The sequence below is a fragment of the Cetorhinus maximus genome, chromosome 8 (assembly GCF_964194155.1).
Source record: "Cetorhinus maximus chromosome 8, sCetMax3.hap1.1, whole genome shotgun sequence".
In the NCBI taxonomy this organism is placed as follows: Eukaryota; Metazoa; Chordata; class Chondrichthyes; order Lamniformes; family Cetorhinidae; genus Cetorhinus; species Cetorhinus maximus.
Genome location: NC_135886.1, coordinates 86,017,999 through 86,038,079, shown reverse-complemented (window position 1 = coordinate 86,038,079; position 20,081 = coordinate 86,017,999).

Sequence of the window (20,081 nt, the reverse complement as noted above, 5' to 3'; positions counted from 1 at the left end):
AGGTGTCCCTAATACGTGGCCACTTCCATCACTGCACTGGAGTGCTGCTTTGGGCTGTAGTAGAGTGCTAAAGTTGGAGTTTTGTGACTGACGGAATTCAAGGATTAATTTCTATCGAAAGTCTAGTCTTTCTTTAATTTAGTAATGAACTAAAAGTTGCGTTTGGGGTGGAAGAAGGTGAGTTTTAGGCCAGCTTTAAAACATGGTTTATACAGGCTCTGCTTGCAGTTCCAACTAGTTAAATAGATAACTGGCTTAAACAGGTTTTCAGAGGCTAGATTCAGAGAGTATAAAAACAGGCCATCTTACAGTGCTGACTTTGTCTTCCCTGGAGTGCTGCTTTGGGCTGCAGTAGGGTGCTTAAGCTGGAGTTTGGTAACTGAGGGAGTTCAGTGAGGAGGTGAGTACCTTGAGTACGGTCAGACAGGTATTTACTACTTTTATCGCTTATAGTTTTTAAGGTCTTATTTTGTGGTTCATCATTTGTAAGGACTATATCCTGTAACAGCAAGGAGCAGGGAAGAAAGGCCCTAGAGTAATTGATATTATTTGATATTAAGTATCGTCCAAAATGTTTAATTTAAGTTAAAGGGGTAAGTCATGACAGGAGAGCTCAAAGCCGTGGTGTGCTCCTCTTGCTTTATGTGGGAAGCCGGGAACATTTCCAGTGCCCGGGGCCAGCACATGCATGGGAAGTGTCTCCAGCTGCAGCTCCTGGAAGCCCGGGTTTCAGAGCTGGAGCGGTGGCTGGGAACACTGTGGAGCATCCGCGAGGTGGAGAGTATCGTGGATAGCATGTATAGAGAGATGGTTACACCGCAGGCTAAGAGTCCACAGGCAGGAAGGGAATGGGTGACCACCAGGCAGAGCAAGAAGACTAGGCAGGCAGTGCAGGAATCTCCTGTGGCTATTCCCTGCAAAACAGATATACCGCTTTGGATACTGTTGAGGGGAATGGCCTCTCAGGGGAAAGCAGTAACAGCCAAATTCGCTGCACCACGGTTAGCTCTTCTGCACAGGGGAGGAGTAAAAAGTGTGGAAATGCAATAGTTATAAGGAATTCAATTGTAAGGGGAATAGATAGGCGTTTCTGTGGCCGCAAACGAGACTCCAGGATGGTATGTTGCCTCCTTGGTGCTCGGGTCAAGGATGTCTCAGAGCAGCTACAGGACATTCTGAAGGGGGAGAGTGAACAGCCAGTGGTCGTGGTACACATTGATACAAACGACATAGGTTAAAAAAGGGATGAGGTCCTAAAAGCAGAATATAGGGTGTTAGGAAGTAAGTTTAAAAAGTAGGACCTCAAAGGTAGTGATCTCGGGATTACTACCGGTGCCACATGCTTGTCAGTGTCGAAGTAGCAGGATATTTTGGATGAATATGTAGCTGAAGAGATGGTGTGAGGAGGAGGGTTTCAGATTCCTGGGACATTGGGACTAGTTCTGGAGGAGGTGGGACCAGTACAAACTGGATGGGTTACACCTGGACAGGACTGGGACTGATGTCCTAGGGGGAATATTTGCTAGAGTGGTTGGGGAGGGTTTAAACTAAAATGGCAGGGGGATGGGAACCTATGCAAGAGTCAAAGGAGGAGGAATCAAGGACAAGAACAAAAGACAGAAAGGGGAATAAGAAAAGCGATAGGCAGAGAAATCAAGGGCAAGAATCAAACAGGGCCTCAGTGAAAAATAATGGGAACGGGACAAGTAATGTTAAAAAGACAAGCTTTAAGGCTTTGTGCCTTAACATGAGGAGCATTCACAATAAAGTGGATGAGTTAACTGTGCAAATAGATGTAAACAGGTATGATATAGTCGGGATTATGGAGGCATGGCTGCAGGGTGACCAGGGATGGGAACTGAACATCCAGGGGTATTCAGTATTTAGGAAAGACAGACAAAAAGGAAAAGGGGGTGGGGTTGCATTGCTGGTTAAAGAGGAAATTAATGCAATAGTGAGGAAAGATATTAGCTCCGATGATGTGTAATCTGTGTGGGTAGAGCTAAGAAACACTAAGGGGCAAAAAACATTAGTGGGGGTTGTATATAGACCCCTAAACTGTAGTGGTGATGTTGGGAATGGCATTAAACTGGAGATTAGAGACGCATGCAATAAAGGAACATCTGTAATTATGGGTGACTTTAATCTCCATATAGATTGTGCAAATCAGATTAGTAACAATACCATAGAGGAGGAATTCCTGGAGTGTATATGGGATGGTTTTCTAGACCAATACGTTGAGGAACCAACGAGAGAACAGGCCATCCTAAACTGGGTATTGTGTAATGAGAAAGGAATAATTGGCAATCTAGTTGTGCGAGGCCCCTTGGGCATGAGCGACCATAATATAATAGAATTCTTCATCAAGATGGAGAATGACGTAATTGATTCTGACATCAGGGTCCTGAATCTTAACAAAGGAATCTACGATGATATGAGGTGGGAGTTGGCTATGATGGATTGGGAAACGTTACTTAAAGGGTGACAGTGAATAGGTAATGGCAAACATTCAAAGAGCGCATGGGTGAATTGCAACAATTGTTTATTCCTGTTTGGCATAAAAGTAAAAAAGGGTTTAGTGAGAGGGAGGAGCTGAAAGAAATCAGTATTAGTAGGGAAATGGTGGCATTGAAGGCCGATAAATCCCCAGGGCCTGATAACCTACACCCCAGAGTACTTAAGGAAATGGCCCTAGAAATAGTGGATGCATTGGTGGTCATCTTCTGAGATTCTATAGCCTCTGAAACAGTTCCTACAGATTGGAGGGTAGCTAATGTAACCCCACTATTTAAAAAGGGAGGCAGAGAGAAAACAGGGAAATATAGACCAGTCAGTCTGACATCGATAGTGGGGAAAATTCTAGGGTCCATTATAAAAGTTTAATAGCTGAGCACTTGGAAAACAGTGGCAGAATCGGACAGCGTCAGCATGGATTTACGAAAGGGAAATCATGCTCGACAAACCTACTGGAACTTTTCGAGGATGTCACTAGTAGAGTTGATGAGGGGGTGCCAGTGGATGTGGTTTATTTGGACTTTTAGAAGGCTTTCGACAAAGTCCCACATAAGAGATTAACATGTAAAATTAAAGCGCATGGGATTGAGGGTAGCGTATTGAAATGGATAGAAAACTGGTTGGCAGACAGGAAACAAAGAGTAGGAATAAACGGGTCTTTTTCCGAATGGCAGGCAGTGACTAGTGCGGTACTGCAGGGATCGGTGCTGGGACCCCAGCTGTTCACAATATATATTAATGATTTAGATGAGGGAACTAAATGTAATATCTCCAAATTTGCAGATGACACAAAGCTGGGTGGGAGGGTGAGCTGTGAGGAGGATGCAGAGATGCTTCAGTGTGATTTGGACAAGTTGTGTCAGTGGGCAAATGCATGGCAGATGCAGTATAATGTGGATAAATGTGAGGTTATCCACTTTGGTAACAAAAGCAGGAAAGCAGATTATTATCTGAATGGCTATAAATTGAGAGGGGGGAATTTGCAACGAGACCTGGGTGTCCTTGTGCGCCAGTCACTGAAGATAAGCATGCATGTGCAGCAGGCGGTAAAGAAGGCAAATGGTATGTTGGCCTTCATAGCAAGAGGATTCGAGTACAGGAGCAGGGATGTCTTGCTGCAATTATACAGGGCCTTGGTGAGACCATACCTGGAATATTGTGTGCAGTTTTGGTCTCCTAATCTGAGGAAAGATGTTCTTGCTATAGAAGGAGTGCAGCAAAGGTTTACCAGACTGATTCCTGGGATGGGGGGACTGACATATGAGGAGAGATTGAGTCGGTTAGGATTATATTCGCTGGAGTTTGAAGAATGAGGGGGGATCTCATAGAAACCTATAAAATTCTAACAGAACTAGACAGAGTAGATGCAGGAAGGATGTTCACGATGGTGGGGGAGTCCAGAACCAGGGGTCACAGTCTGATGATACAGGGTAGACCATTTAGGACTGAGATGAGGAGAAATTTCTTCACCCAGAGAGAGGTGAGCCTGTGGAATTCGCTGCCACAGAAAGTAGTTGAGGCCAAAACATTGTATGTTTTCAAGAAGGAGTTAGATATAGCTCTTGGGGATCAAAGGATATGGGGAGAAAGCGGGAGCAGGCTATTGAGTTGGATGATCAGCCATGATCATAATGAATGGTGGAGCAGGCTCAAAGGGCCGAATGGCCTACTCCTGCTCCTATTTTCTATGTTTCTATGTTACCCTGCACCCCCCCACCTTGATTGCCTGTGCGTGGGATGCAGCACCAGGGCAGCATTTGTCCCCCTCCCACCTCCACTGACAAAGATCGCCTCCAAGACTGGCCAGCATTTGCCCCCGGGCACTCCCCCCACCCCCTCAGCACCCTCCTCCAGGGCCAGGCATCAGTTTCCACCGCCACCCCCCCACCCCCGACGTCTCTGAGGCCTGTAAACAACAGGCGAGCTGTGGAGGACGCTGCTGCTCACTCACCTCAGTTCTCCCAAAGTTAAAGTCGCCAAGTGCACGTCGCCTGCGTGCTGTTGTGAAACATGTCGGTGTGCTTTCTCACCTACGTGGACGGACGATACGGCAGGCTTCCAAGAGCCTGGCGGGATGGCCTTTTAATTATATGCTAATGTATTACAATTAGGTCCCTGCCGATCGATGTTGCTGGATAATGTTGTTTAGAAGTTAGTTTTTCTATTCCAACAGCCTTTCTGAAGTTACACATTCTACCATACCGGGGTAAGCTTACTGCCTTACTTCACCTAGCAACAACTATATGTAATGAATACTTGTATATTATTAGACTTGGAGGTAATTAGGTTCTCTTCAGTGCTCTGGATCTTAAATAGGGAGAATCCAGAGGCTTTACTAGTATGAATTAACTCCACAGAGTGTAATTCTTAATGGGCTACATGAATTGTAAAGATATATATCTGTGAAGTAGTCAATTGCGCATGGTCTGTGGGAGGAGCAAATTTGATGAGCTGAATGACATTCCACACTTTCATTTATTCTTTGACGTCCTCTCCATGAAACAATTTTCATTTTTTTTTACATGGAGAACATCAGAACTGAGAACAGATGGTAATGTGAGAAAGAAAATCAGTGTTGTTATTGGAACCAAGCCACAATCCACACATCATTTCAGTTCCTAACTAATTAAAGTTTACATCTAAGTTTGTTTTTTTTAAATAATTTTTGTAAATTACTTGCTTAATGTGGTGCTTCGATCAAATACACTATGATGAACCCTGGGAATGCAATATACAGTCTGGTTTTGGTATTGTTTAAAACTAGCATATGACTATCATGCGTAAGCTTTCAGTTCAGTACCCTCGGTGGGAGGGGGTGTGGAATAAACCATGTTCTATGGATGGATCCTCATTCGTGTATTTTCAATAATCTGACACAAGTTTATGTTAACCAGTTTTCTTAGATTTTTAGATAGAAAAGGAATATCCCACCTTGGCAAGGGTTGTGGGCAGAGAAACATAATTGCCTGGCTTGGTGCACTATAACACAGATCACAAGAAACACTGATGGTAATCCTAAAGATATCTTTTAAGTAAAATGGAAATATAGCAATCTACAATTTAAACAAGCTCACCAACAAAAAAAAGTAGGAAATTTTTAGGAAATCTGTGGGGAAATGCTAAAATAGGCCAAAATTATGTTTGGGGTGTTGTCAATAAGCTATTAATGTATATAATATTATTGGAAAATATTTTTATTTTAAAATAGAGGCTTAGCCTGTGGGTGTGTCTTAACTGGATTAAAGCCAGCCAGTCGGGGTGCTTTGATATGTACTAGTTTTGATCTGTAAGAGAGATAGCGTGCATATGCATTCTTTGAATAGAGCATTCAAGAAGTAGGGTGAAAACTACTACCTAGCTAGCAAGACACCAAGCAATGTGTTTATATCACTAATAAAATTGGTACTATGAAAGGTGTTTTATTGTTAAAAGGTGGAGTTCAAAGAGGCCGGTGATACAATGAGAATTTACATTCAATGAGCGGTATTGGTATAACTTCAGAAGTTTTGTGTGTGCATGGCAGAGGCAATGTGAGATCAACAGCAGGTGTAAGCCTTCAACTGCCTCCACAGGAACCAAAGTGAAAAGAGCCTCATTTTGAATTTGTAAGGTGAAAATGCTTTGCCTGGTGTTTGGTTAAGTCTATGGGTTGCTGTTGCCTTAATGGAGATCAGTTTGGGAATGTGTTAAAAGTTATGATAGTAGCAATTTGTAACCATGTATCTGTGTTTAATGTTAATTATTAATAACATTAATAAATGTTTAATCTAACTTAATATAAAACCTCTCGAGAGCTGATGGTCTGATTCCTAAATTTAGAGTTGCATCTCAAACATAACACTTAAAGCTATAGGTTATGATAGTTGTTTAAAGTTGTCCTCTGGGATTTTTAAATAACTCAGCTGTGCCAACTGCTCAGTCATAACAGAAGTAAAGAAGGCACTAGAAATACACACAGGCCAGAATTTTTAGCTTGGCAGGTGGGCTTGCGACCGACCCGACCGAGCGCGAAATGATGCACATTGATGTCGGCCGAGTGTGCCGAAATCAATGCATAGCCGCGCGATGGTTCGGTTGGCGGCTAAGTGCCAGAGCCAGCAGTGCATCCGCTGATAATTAAAAGGCCTAATGGTTGATGGGCAGGTGAAAAGGCCAAGCAGCCTTTGAATTTTTTTGGAAACTTCATCCAGGGACGGGATGAGGTTTCCAAAAGCAAATACCAATGAAATAAAAACTTTAATTTTTAATTAAAGACATGTTCCTGCTCATGTGACAGAGTCACATGAGTGGACATGTTTTATTAAATTTTTCTGATGTTTAATAATGTTTTCAATATTTTCTTCTTCTCCCTGAAGCAGCTCTGTGCCTTTGGGAGATTACTCAGCGCTCTTTCGCGCGCATACGCAAAGTGTGTACTTAGCAGGCTCACGCTTCTCCCCCCGCCCGCACTGCTCAGCACTGCTGCTCACGTATCGCACTGGGCGGGCCTTAATTGGCCCGCCGGCGTGAAATCGTGGTGCGCTGTGGATCATGCGCAAAGTCGGCTTCCCGATCCCCCCGCCGATCCCACACGCCAAGGGCAAAATTCTGCCCATAGTAAAGAAGATTAAGACAATAATGAAAGCATTCTCAGTACAATAACAGTAGGAAGGAGGTCAGAATAGTAAATGGTAAAAGTGGTTCTGTAAAAGAGAAAGACCTTGTATTTATACATTGCCTTCTTACATAAGGTTTCCCAATTAAGAAGCTTCATAACAATTAACTTATAATGCAATTATTTTTGCCGAGATTTGTTGATGGAGAAATGCTGATCCAGATACCAGAGATAGTGTATACTCTTTGAATAATGCCATGGGACATACACCATCTCATGAGAATGGCCAGGTAGGGCCTTGGTTTAATGTCTTAACTAAAAAAAATGCTGACATTGATAATGCAGCAGTCCCTTAGCACTGCACTAAAATCTTAAACTAGATTGTGCTAACCTACTTCAGAAGGTCTTGAACTCACAACTTCTGACTCCAAGACTAATTCAAAATGAAGGGGATAAAATTGGCTAATATTTCACAGAATATCTCATGAATTTGTAGGACAAAATTTATCCTGAAAACTGTCAATCTTTGTGGAGAAAATAAGTTAAATTGTCTGAAGAATTACAAAGCATCCAGTGCAGAGGCCAGGAAGCTAGGAAAGCTAGGAAATTTGAGTTGTCCAGAGTTATGGAAAAATAATTGGGCACTTGCAAGGTTAAACCGGTTTGGGAGTAAGCAAATGTAGTACCCATATACGAAAAGCTGAATAAATTGGACGGCAACAAATAGAGACCAGATATCAATGCTAGGTAAAATAATAACAGTTTTATCAAATGGGTTGTAGGAATGCCTATAAAAGCAATAATTTAGTAAGAAACTGCCAATTGTATTCCCCTCTACCTCCTCGTCCTTTTACAATCCTTCCAAAATCCAACTCTCCTAACATCCCCTTCCATATCTCAACATTCATTTTACTCTGATTATGCTTCTCTGATTCACCTTGGGAAGCTTTTCTCCAACAAAGAAGCTAAATGCAAGTGGTTAACTACTTTTTAAGGACTTTACAAATTAAGTACATCATTGAACATCCTCTAAGTTGTAAATATTTGCCACATAAAACCCTTGTAACTAACTAAAATCCCTGAGATTGGGTGCAATTTCTTATCCACTCAGTACTCGTCTAGTGTTATACTGGGGAGAGGTGTTGAGCGCAGTACAGTCATGCTCAGACTCTGGTTGCTTGTCTACCCAAATTACCTGGATGCAGAAACCAACCATAAGCTTGATAAATCTGCAGACAGCAATAAAAAGTTGTAGTTAATGGTGTATAGAAGGATTTAGATCAGTCATACAAATCGATAAATAAATTTTAATATTGACATGTACACCATTACATACAAAGTGAGGAAATAACTTGTGTGCAATAAAGGGAACTGAATGAATGCACATAAACTTAGAAAGAAACTGGGAGCAACAATAGATGCATCACTTTTAATATTGAGGCAAAGTGGAGTAACACTTTAAAACAAGCCAATAGAATGTTATGAAGCATAGCCAGAACAGTGGAGTATAAGACAGCAGAAGCTGTACTGAGGCTTTAGCAAACACTGTACTATATTTAGACTATATTGAAAATATTGTGTAAAGCTTTGGTCACTCTGTTTCAAAAGCACACATGCATTGGACATAGTGCCCAAGGGATTAAGATGCTCAACTCCACATTCTGAAGAAAAGATGGTTAGGGGAGACTCTTAGATGAGGTGAACAGAATGTTCCTTTCAGAAAAGCAAGGCAAGGCAGTTGGACATAAACTTTAATATGGTGAAAAGTAAATTTTAAACACATATGTATATATGTGTATATATGTATATATCTTTTCCTGAAAGTTCATTTCAAATGTTTATCATTTTATCTGGGAACCTGGAAAAATGCATTACTAGTGTTGGAGTTGGTTATTGGGTTGAGTGAGTTTGAATATTAGAATGATGGGATGAATTTTAAAATCATAGAAATTGGGCCATATGGCCTCATTCTCTGCTGTTATGTGTCCATGCTAGACATGAAATAGCTAGCCAGCCTAATTCCACTTTTCAACTCTTTAATGAGTCACATTTCCTGATCCGGCCTTCAGTCTTTTTTCTCAGCTGGAGGAAAATTCAGGTTGCATTTGGTAAGTTTCAAGCCTTTTTAAAATATTTTGACTCCAGATTGCCTTGCCCTTTGAATGCGATGTAATTGGTGAATTATGCTAGCCACAATAGGGAAAAAAACATGATTTTTTTTTAAGAATGGGAAATAACCAATTAAGTCTGTCATTTTTAATACACACAAACCCATATGCTTCCCAGGCACTTCTCTTTTAAGAAATGTATCAAATTGTTTCATAAACTTTTTTGTGAGTTGTATCACAATATGACAGTATATGAGACCTTTTCCTTAATTTTGTGTTCCTGCTTGTATCTGAACTTCACTATATGCAATAGTTTCCTGAATCACTTCCCATAATTCATTTCTATCAAATCAAAAACTTCAATTAATTTTCCCAAATCCTCTTTTTCCCCCAAAGAAATAAGTCTAACTTTCAGAATGTCTATGATATGTCAGAATCATTTTTTCTCTGTGTTACCTCCTTTCAAGGGCAATAATATATTTTCTACCATTTGGTAACCAGACCTGCCTTTACAAAACACATGCAAGTGCAATTTCCAGCAAGGAAACATCGGATTGCTTTGAGGAGTGGGATCCTTCTTTGATTTTAAATTGTGGATCGATCTGATCAATGGCTTATCATACAACAAAACACATCTTTAAATTTATAAAAACAAAAAACTACTGCGGATGCTGGAAATCCAAAACAAAAACAGAATTACCTGGAACTTTACTCAGTTCTGCTGAAGGGTCATGAGGACTCGAAACATCAACTCTTTTCTTCTCCGCCGATGCTGCCAGACCTGCTGAGTTTTTCCAGGTAATTCTGTTTTTGTCTTTAAATTTATACTTTGTTCATGCAAAACTAATTTACAACTGGTCAGGCTTTCACAATTATATAAATTCTTTTCAAGCACCATCAATATCAACAACGAATGATTTGAGCTTTAGCACTTTATTAGTTATGCGTATTGTCTGAATGAAGGACAATGTTTAAAAATATAAAATACTTTCAAAGTTATTTGATTACATAACCGCTTTTGGTATTATAGCACTTATATCACTAAGTCAAAGTCCTGCACCTTCAAATGGTGAAGGGCTTATTATTGAATAGTAATTACCCGATAACAAAGCCATTAATGAAATACAGATATCACAGTTAATCAAATGTTCAAATGCTTTCTAGTTATTAATTTAATTTTTGGTCAACTAACTAACTAAGGCATCTGGCAGGGTTACTTGTGATGTATGAAATATTGTACTTGATAACAGGCCAGGCATTCAACTAATGGAATTTTGGTTAGATTGGGGGTTGGGGGGGGGGGGGAATCAAAGAAGGATCCCACTCCTCAAAGCAATCCACTGTTTCCTTGCTGGAAATTGCACATTTGTATGTTTTTTTTAGGCAGAATTGGGCTTGCCTATGATTATCTCAATGTAGATCAGAAATCAAGGCATTTTCGGGGCTCACACGTGAAGATGGTCTCTTAGAATACTGGGAGATTGCTTATGGCCATGGATTGTACGCCAGCATCAGTCATCATCAATGAAAAGGGGTGAAATTTGAAGAGAAAATAGGCTTGTTACAGCTTTAGAATTACCTGTATTTCCCACCTTTTTTTTTCAAACAATTATAGTCCAAAGATAAAGCTCCTTTATTCAAAGGGAATGGGTCTGCATAGATTTCTGGTTCTTTTTCCCCACATAAGAGTTTTATTTGTTAATTTGAAATAATTTTCGAATAAAGGTGCTGAAAGATGCATTTATTGGTGATGGTATAATAGTCTCCATAAATTTTAAATAATGAAAGGTGACACTCAGCCAAGAAAATGAAATTACTTGATTGATTTGTCATTTCTTTTATACTCCCTTTTGAATAAGTATGTCTATACATTTTATGCCATCCCAGGAACATTTATTTCTGTCTCATCCTCCACTGTATATTTCCTCTACTGTTATTTGTTTGCCTTTGGTTTGGAGAACAACATAAATATTCTTCACATCAGTGCGGAAACAGAATTTTAAATAACATTTTAAAGGTTATTGCACGCACTTGTTCAGTTCCTTAAAGATCTATGAAACCTGAGAATCTGATTGACTAGCAGCAATCTTGTCAGAAGATTGATTGAGGTCTTTTAAAAGTTGTCATTCTTGAATAACATGCCCTAAAGCCTTTAAGCCTTTACATTGTTCTGTTGTAATTGCACTCAGATAATATCAGCACTATTGCAATTATTTTGTCACATTATTTGCAAGCTTCAAGTAAGCTCTTTGGAGATTATTTTCCTTTGGTATTACATAAAAAATTTTTAGACAAGCACATTAACCGGTACATGATGTGTGGAGGTTAATTGTATAAATTAAGGCTAAGTGCCTGTAGGTGGGGGCAATAATCAGATAATTACCTGTGCACAGATAAAGAGACACATTGGACTGGCATTTTGTGGAGTCAGAGAGAGTCCTCCTTTAAAGATGCAGGTGGGACCTGATTCTGGGATTCCCGGCCCCATTCCCAACGCCCCCTCCCACCCTCCCAATTGTCGTCGGTGCGGGATAAGGGTGCGGGCTGGTGCAGGTTGCGAGCCTGCACACAGCGCTCTCAACCTGGCAAGATCCAATGTGAGGATAGGTATCTCCTGGCCACCTGCAATTTTTGTGGCATTATGCCAGCTTCTCCATTAATCATGCTTCGCCTAAAAGGTGTCATGGCGATAGTCTGGATCAGGGAACCTTTTGAAAAGTAAATTCAATAGGCCATACCCATTCCCCCCCATGCCAACCTATGCCCCTCCATCCACCCCCAATGACCCCCATAACCTCAATGCCAACACGTGCTCCTTCACCCACCCCAATGGCCCCTCATTCTCTTCATGCCAACCTATGCCCATCCACACATCCCCAATGGCCCCTCATGCCAACCTCTGGCCCTCTACCCATTCCAATGGCCCCTCATACCTTCCATGCCAAACTATGGCACTATGCCCATTCGCCCAGTATATACTCTGTGAAGATCCAACGAGCCCTATAGTAATAATGGCCTGTCTGGGAAAGCTTTAAGAAAACAATCATTCATTCATTCATAACTTTCTTTTAAAAAGTGCTTTCACTACGGTCCTTTTAACATGTCAATCATCCAGATTCTTAGCAAAAACTACAAGCACTTGATACCTCTTTATCTTGTGTAGGTAAACATTCTGCAATTGACAAAATAGATCGAAGCAAAAGAGCTGTCAGGCAAGAAGGCATATGGGATACTTGCCTTTATTAGCCAAGGCATAGAACATAAGAGCAGGGAGGTTATGCTGGAACTGTATAAAATGCTGGTTAGGCCACAGCTAGAGTATTGCATGCAGTTCTGGAATCTGCATTATAGGAAGGCTGTGATTGCACTAGAGAGAGTGCAGAGGAGATTTACCAGGATGTTGCCTGGGCTGGAGAGTTTTAGTTATGAGGAGAGATTGGATAGACTGGGGTTATTTTCCCTGGAGCAGAGGAGATTGAGGAGGGACATGATTGAGGTATATAAAATTATGAGGGGCATAGATAGGGTAGACAAGAAAGAACTTTTCCCCTTGGTGGAGGGATCAATAAACAGGAGGCATAGATTTAAGGTAAGGGGCAGGAGGTTTAGAGGGGATGGGAGGAAGAATTTTTTCACCCAGAGGGTGGTGGGAATCTGGAACTCACTGCCTGAAAGGGTGGTAGAGACAGAAACCCTCATAACATTTAAGAACTATTTGATGTGCAGTTGCGATGCCATGGCATACAAGGCAATGGGCCTAGTGCTGGAAAATAGGATTAGAATAGTTAGGCACTTGTTTGACCAGCGCAGGCTCGATGGGCTGAAGGGCCTTTTTTTCTGTGCTGTAGACCTGTATGACTCTATTACTCTATGACAATGTTTGCCCTTGGGCGCAGCTGTTTCAACAGACTAATGTATGTCTGGGCTGTCAGCTGAGAATACACAATGAGGCTTTGCTGAAATCAATTTTGCCAATTATACAATGTTTGTTTATGTGAGATAAAGAGCTGTCAAGTGCTTGTTCTTTCTGCTATTGATACTTTAAAGATCTGGATGATTGACACTTTTATAGGACTGTAGTGAAAGCAGCTTTTTAATAAAGTTATGAATGAATGACTTCTTTAAAGCTTTTCCACACACCATTGTTACTTTAGGGTTCATTGGATCTGTACAGAGTGTATATTTGGTAAATGAGCATGGAGGTGCCATCGGTTGACATGGAGGGTATGTGGTGTCATTGGGGGTGAATGGAGCGGCATAGGTTGGCATGGATGGGGCATGGAAAGTGTGTGGGTGTGTGCGAGGGGTGAGGGCTAGAGGGCTGAATATTAAATAGAACAACTTAGAAAAAATGCCAGAGCACAAAGGTGGGCCTTTTAACCAGCCCGCCTTGGCACTCAATAGCTTCTGATGCTGCCTCCGAACTGGTTCCAGGGTCAGCCGGCCCAACTCCAGTTAGCATCCTCACAATAACCCCCCACCGCCAACTTCCCCACCTCACCTGTGGAATGAAAATCACATCCTTGCAGGCATTTTCTCCTGAGGCGGACACAACGTGCCAGGAAATTTCCCACCTCCTGCTGCCTGCCTCCAGAATGGAAATCCAGCCCATTGACACTGGGGTGGGTTGTAGGGTTTGGAACTATACGTTTGTCATGTTTCACTATAAATAAATCTAAAACTGAGTAAAGATTGATTTCTCATCTCCTCTTTTACCAACTGGCTGTAAGAAATTTAACGGCTTGGAGAGGAACTTGCAGATGGTGGTGTTCCCATACATCTGTTGCCCTTGTCCTTCTAAGTGGTAAAAGTCACAGTCTATTGAAGGAGCCTTGGCAAATTGCTGCAGTGTAACTTGCTGCCACTGTGTGTCTGTGATGAAGGGAGCAAATGTTTAAGATGGTGGATGAGGTGACAATCAAGTGGGCTGCTTTGCCCTGGATTGTGTCGAGCTTCTTTAGTGTCATTGGAGCCGCACTCATCTGGGCAAGTGAAGAGCATTCCATCACACTCCTGGCTTGTGCCTTGTAGATGATGGCTTTGGGAAGTCAGGATGTGATTTACTCACTGCAGCATTCCCGCTCCAGAGATTTATGTACACAAATCTAGGATGAGATCAGTGCAGTCCTGAGAGAGTGCTGCATTATCAGAGGTGCTGCCTTTCTGATGAAGTCCTTCTGCCTCCTCAGGTTGACAGAAAAGATTCATGGCAGTATTTCAAACAGGAGGAGCTGAATTCTCCTCAGTGTCTTGTCCCTTAATAAACATTAATAAAAACAAATTATCTAGCTATTACCACATTGCTGTTTGTGGGAGATTGCTGTGTGCAGTGACTGCTGTATTTCCCATGGCTGCTACGCTTCAATGTACTTTGGCTGTAAAGAGGTTTGAGATGTCTTAAGGTCATGAAAGACACTCCATAAATGAAAAACTTTTTATTTTAATTCCTCTAGCTTTTGTTGAAAATACAACCTATTTGTAATGGATGCAGCTCCACAGCAGGAAGCAGACTCAATGCTTTTCACTCTCAGGCTTGCTGCAGTTTTGGAGAACAGTTTTACTGAGAGCCTGCATAACTTCCAATCCAAGGAAATGAATTAAGTGTTGAAAATGCTAACATAATAGCAGTTGATGTCTAAATAAAAGAAGAGTGGTGGATTGATTGATCCACCTGTTGAACAAAAATCATTCCATTTAGACTCCTTGACTTGGATTAACTCTGAGGCAAAACAATTGAAGCATAAACATCAATTTACATCATATTATCATAGTACTGTGCTTGAAAGTCATTGGAGCTAGGAAAGTGAAACTGCCCAAGACCTTGCTTCTACAGAGATAAATGTGCTCCCCTACTGCTGAGAGTATCAGTTTTGGGACCTAAGTGCTTTGAGGAGTTGAACTCCTATTTGACAAATTTATTTTAGCTCTTTGAGGATGTAACTAGGATGGTAGATAAAGAGGAACCAGTAGATGTGGTATACCTGGATTTTCAAAGGGCGCTCGATAAGGTATAACACACAAGGTTAATAGGCAAAATAAGGGCTAATAGAGTTTGGGGATAATATATTAGCTTGGATAAAGGATTAGTTTATGGACAGGAGGCAAAAAGTGGGGATAAATGGGCCATTTTCAAGTTGGCAGGCTACGACTCGTGCAATGCCACAAGGGTCAGTGCTGTGTCTCAGCTATTTACAATCTATACTAGTGACTAAGATTAAGAGACAGAGCATGTTTGATGATTATACAAAGCTAACTGGACCGGTTTGGTGTGGGGAGGACAAGAGGGGCTGCAAAGAGATATAGACAGGTTAAGTGAGTGGATAACAAGATGGCAGGTGGAGTATAATGTGGTGAAGTGTGTAGTTATTCAATTTGGTCTTAAGAATAGTAAAGCAGAATATTTTTAAAGGGTGTGAAACTTGTAAATGGTGATGTTCAGAAAGACTTGAATGCACTTGTTTAAGAAGCACCGAAAGTTAACATGCAGGTACTGCAAGCAGAAAGGGCATGTTGGCCTTGATTGCAAGGGGGTTGGATTACAGGAATGAAGAAGTGTTGCTACAATTGTACAAGGCTTTAGTGAGTCCACTGTGTGCCAATTTGGTCTCAATATTTAAGGAAGGAAATTCTTGCATTGCAGAAGGTACAGTGAAGTTTCACTAAATTGGTCCCTGAGATGATAGGGGCTTGTCCTGTATGGGAGTCTGAGTAAACTGGGCCTGTAATCTCTGGAGTTTAGAAGAATGAAAGGTGATCTCATTGAAACATACATGGTTCTGAAGGGGCTTGATAAGATAGACACTGACAGATTGTTTCTGCTGGTTGGGGAATCTAAAACACGGGGGCACAATCTCAGAATAAGGGGCTGATCATTTAGGACTGAGATGAGGAGAAATTTTACTTCACTCAAAGGATTAAGAATCTTTGAAATTCTATACCCCAGAGGGGTTCCATTGTTCAATACATTTAAGGCTGAGATAGACCAAAATTCTGACCATCAGGGAATCAAGGGATATGGGGAGCGGGTGGGAAAGTGGAGCTGAAGCCCAAGATCCGCCATGATCAAACTAAATGGCAGAGCAGGATGGGCTGTGTAGTCTACTTCTGTTCCTATTTATTCTGTTCTTGTGAGCCACAAAGGTTAGGAGCAAAACACTGTCAAAATAATCTGAGGTATTCCACAGTTATTTATATGGATTCCTCTAAAAATGATGATCCACAGGGATGTTGCAGAAAAGTGAGTGATTATATAGTGCCATGCAATTAATATTAAGCTCACATTTTCAATCAGTACCACTAAAAAGTTCTTTGAATTCATTTCTTGTAACTGGGGTTCCAGCATAAATGTAAAAATGCAATCCAATTATCACCGCCTGGTAGGAAAATTTTAAACCACAAAATTAATTAGTACGGACTTATCCAGTTCCTCTCTCTGTAACGTGACAGTTGTAATTTGTGATTTTCTTCTAAAGATGCTGTGTGTGTGATTTAATTAACTTGTTATCCAACTCGACCATATGAGTTGCTTTGTTATACACAGTCTGACTAATCACAATACAGTTCTAATTAAATTCCAGATTGAGATGGTTAACTGTAATATGTTTTACCCCAATTACATCATGTTACATCGATTGTAGCAGCCTGCAGCAAACTCCTTGAATTTGTTAAACTTTCCTGTGAAGGGCACTTTTTTTTTGACATACTGGCCAAGTCTAAGGTTTCCTAACCCGCTTCATCATTCTGACTGTATTTGTGGTAAATAATGTCTTCAGTTTCTTCATTTGCAGTGTTTCTGAAGATGTTACCAGTTTTATTTTACTGTCTCTGGGAAGTTTTCAAGGGATGTTTAAAACATGGGCTTTCCCACCACAAATTTCTCTCCACTTTTGCAATTTACAGATAGCTATTTGTGACCGTATGGTTTGCTTAAGATGCATGAGCAAGAGGAGAGAGAGATTGTCACATTGTGAGATTCTCTAGCTTCATTCAAATCTTGTTTTTTGTTGCAATTTCTTCAACCGGAATTGCAATTATTTTAGGTCATCCTTTAAGTAAATTTAGATAGCATTTGAGTGCATGCTAGCTACACTGATGATGTGGGGCTTCATTGAGCACCACAAGATGAAGGGAAAGATTAACAGTCTTTTCGAGGTTAAATTTGAAAAAGTGTATGATTATTCATGTAAGTTGAGAAATACCTTTGCTTTTCCAGTTCATAATTGGAATCCTATAAAAACAAAGTTGATACATAGGGCAGAATATTTGCCCTCCTCAGGCGGGCTCTGTGGGGGAGGGCAGGGGCGGTCAGGAAGCTGGCTGCCGCACGCGATCGGGGCTAGGCCGCGATTTCACGCTGGTGGGCCAATTAAGGCCTGCCCAGCATGAAACACGAGTGACAGCGCTCAGTGCTGCCTGTGCGGGCGGGGGAGGAGGGCGAGTGGGAACTGTGCATGCACGCGAGTGAGCGCTTGAAAATCTCTTGAAAATAGACACATGAAGAGTTTTAAAAATTACAAATAAAGATTTTTAAAATGTTATAAAACATGTCCCCTCATGTGACTCTGTCACATGAGTAGGGACATGTTTTAAATGAAATTTTTTCAAAATTATTTTACTTTTACTTGATGTTGGAAACCTCATCCCGCCCATGGATGAGGTTTCCAAAAAAATGCAAAAGGCCGCTTGGCCTTTTCACCTGCCAGCCAACCATAAAGTTTCTAGGGCTCTTTGATGTCACACTTGGTCAAATGCTGCTGCGATGTGAAATCTAGCAAACTTATGAAAACACATCTAAGCTGCAACTGCAGTTTAGCAAGTGTTAGCCAGTAGAAAGAGTGCCTTCACCCATAGGAAACAAATTCAACACCACCATACAAAAGCAAAATACTTCGGATGCTGGAAATCTGAAATAAAAACAGAAACGCTGGAAATACTTTGCAGGTCTAGCAGCATCTGTGGAGAGAGAAACAGAGGTAATATTTCAGGTGAATGACATTTCAGAAACTAATGAAGGATCATCAACTTGGAACATTAATTCTGTTTCATTCTCCGCAGTTGTTATCGGATCTGCTGAATATTTCCAACATTTCTGTTTTTATTTCTTCACTACTTTGTTTGTGTTGATCAGAATTTATCCCATGAAAAATTAAAAAAAAAACTGCTGGCCTTATGATGGAGGAAAGTTGAAGCAACTGAAGACGATTGGGCCTAGGACACTACCCTGAGGAATACCTACTGTGATGTCCTGAGGCTGAGGTGATTGATTTCATACAGTCACAACCATCTTCGTGTATGAAAGATGTGACTCCAACCAATGGAGAGTTTTCCCCCTGATTTCCATTAACTTCAATTTTGCTGGGGTTCCTTGATGCCACAATTGGTCAAATACTGCTTGATGTCAAGGGCAGTCACCCTTATCTCATCTCTAGAGTTCAGCTCTTTTGTCTATGTTTGAACCAAGGCTTTAATGATGTCAGGAATGGCCCTGGTGAACACAAACTGAGCATTGGTGAACAATGGGGATGTTCGCTGATATTGCACAGTGTTCAGTTCCATTTGTGACTCCTCACATACTGAAGCAGTCCATGCAAGACCTGGGCAACATTCGGGCTTGGCTGGTAAGTGGCACACAAATGCCAGGTAATGATCATCTCCAATCAGAGAAATTCTAACCATCTCTCCTTGACATTCAATGATATTACGATCACTGAATCTCCCACCATCAATATCCTGGGGGGTGTTACAATTGACCAGAAATTTAACTGAGCTAGCCATAGGAATGCTGTGGTTATATGTGCAGGGAATGTTGTGGTGTAAAACACACCTCCTGACTCCCCAAGCTCCTTCAACAACATCTCCCAAACCCATGGCTTAGAAGGACAAGGGCAGCAGGTGCATGAAACAACGCTGCCTACAAGTTCTTCTCCGAGTCACACACCATCATCTGACTTGGAAATATGTTGTCATTTCTTCACTGTCGTTGGGTCAAAATCCTGAGGGAGAATTTTCTCCCCGTCGTGCGGGCTGAGTGGGAGTGGGCGCGGGTGGGCACACAGCCGATTGCCGCCCGCGATCGGCTGCGTGCCGCCATTTAACGTGGGCAAGCTAATTAAGCCATTTAGCACTCCCTGTGTGGGTGGTGGGAGGAGGGAGGGTCGGGGCCTGCACGCAAAAGGGCACAGAAAGCTCCCTGAGGCACGGAGCTGCCTCAGGGAGATTAATTTAATTATGATAAATGGAAAAAAAGAAATAAAAAAATTACTCAGACATGTCCCCTCGTGACAGCGTCACATGAGCTGGGACATGTTTATCAATTTCAAAATAATTTTTATTTAAGTTATAAAGCCTTCATGAAACCTCATTCCGCCTGTGGATGAGGTTTCATGAGAAATGCGAAGGCCACCTGGGCTCTTAGCCTGCCCGCCAACCTTAAGGTTAGACGAGCAGCCCTGTTAAAGATTTCAACTGGTGTTTAAATGGCCTTAACAGGCCTTTGACTGTTCAGTGGGCGGGCAACCGACTCCGGTGCGCGCCCGCCGAACTGAAGTTTGGAATGACGCGCGATGATGTCGGGGTGCATGCCCGATGCCACACACATCATTTTACATGCCAGTGAGCAGGGGCCCCCGCACACCAGCCAGAAGATTCAGGCCCTGGAATTTCTCTCTGAGTAGCATTGTAGGTGTACCTATGCCTGATAGATTGCAGCAGTTCACGACACCAACTCACCACCACCTTCTTGAGAGCAATTAAGGACGGACAATAAATCCTGGCCTTGCCAGTTGTACATATCTCTCATGAAAGAATAGAAAAAATGCTACGGACGCTGACAACATCCTCGCTACAGTGCTGAATATTTATACTCC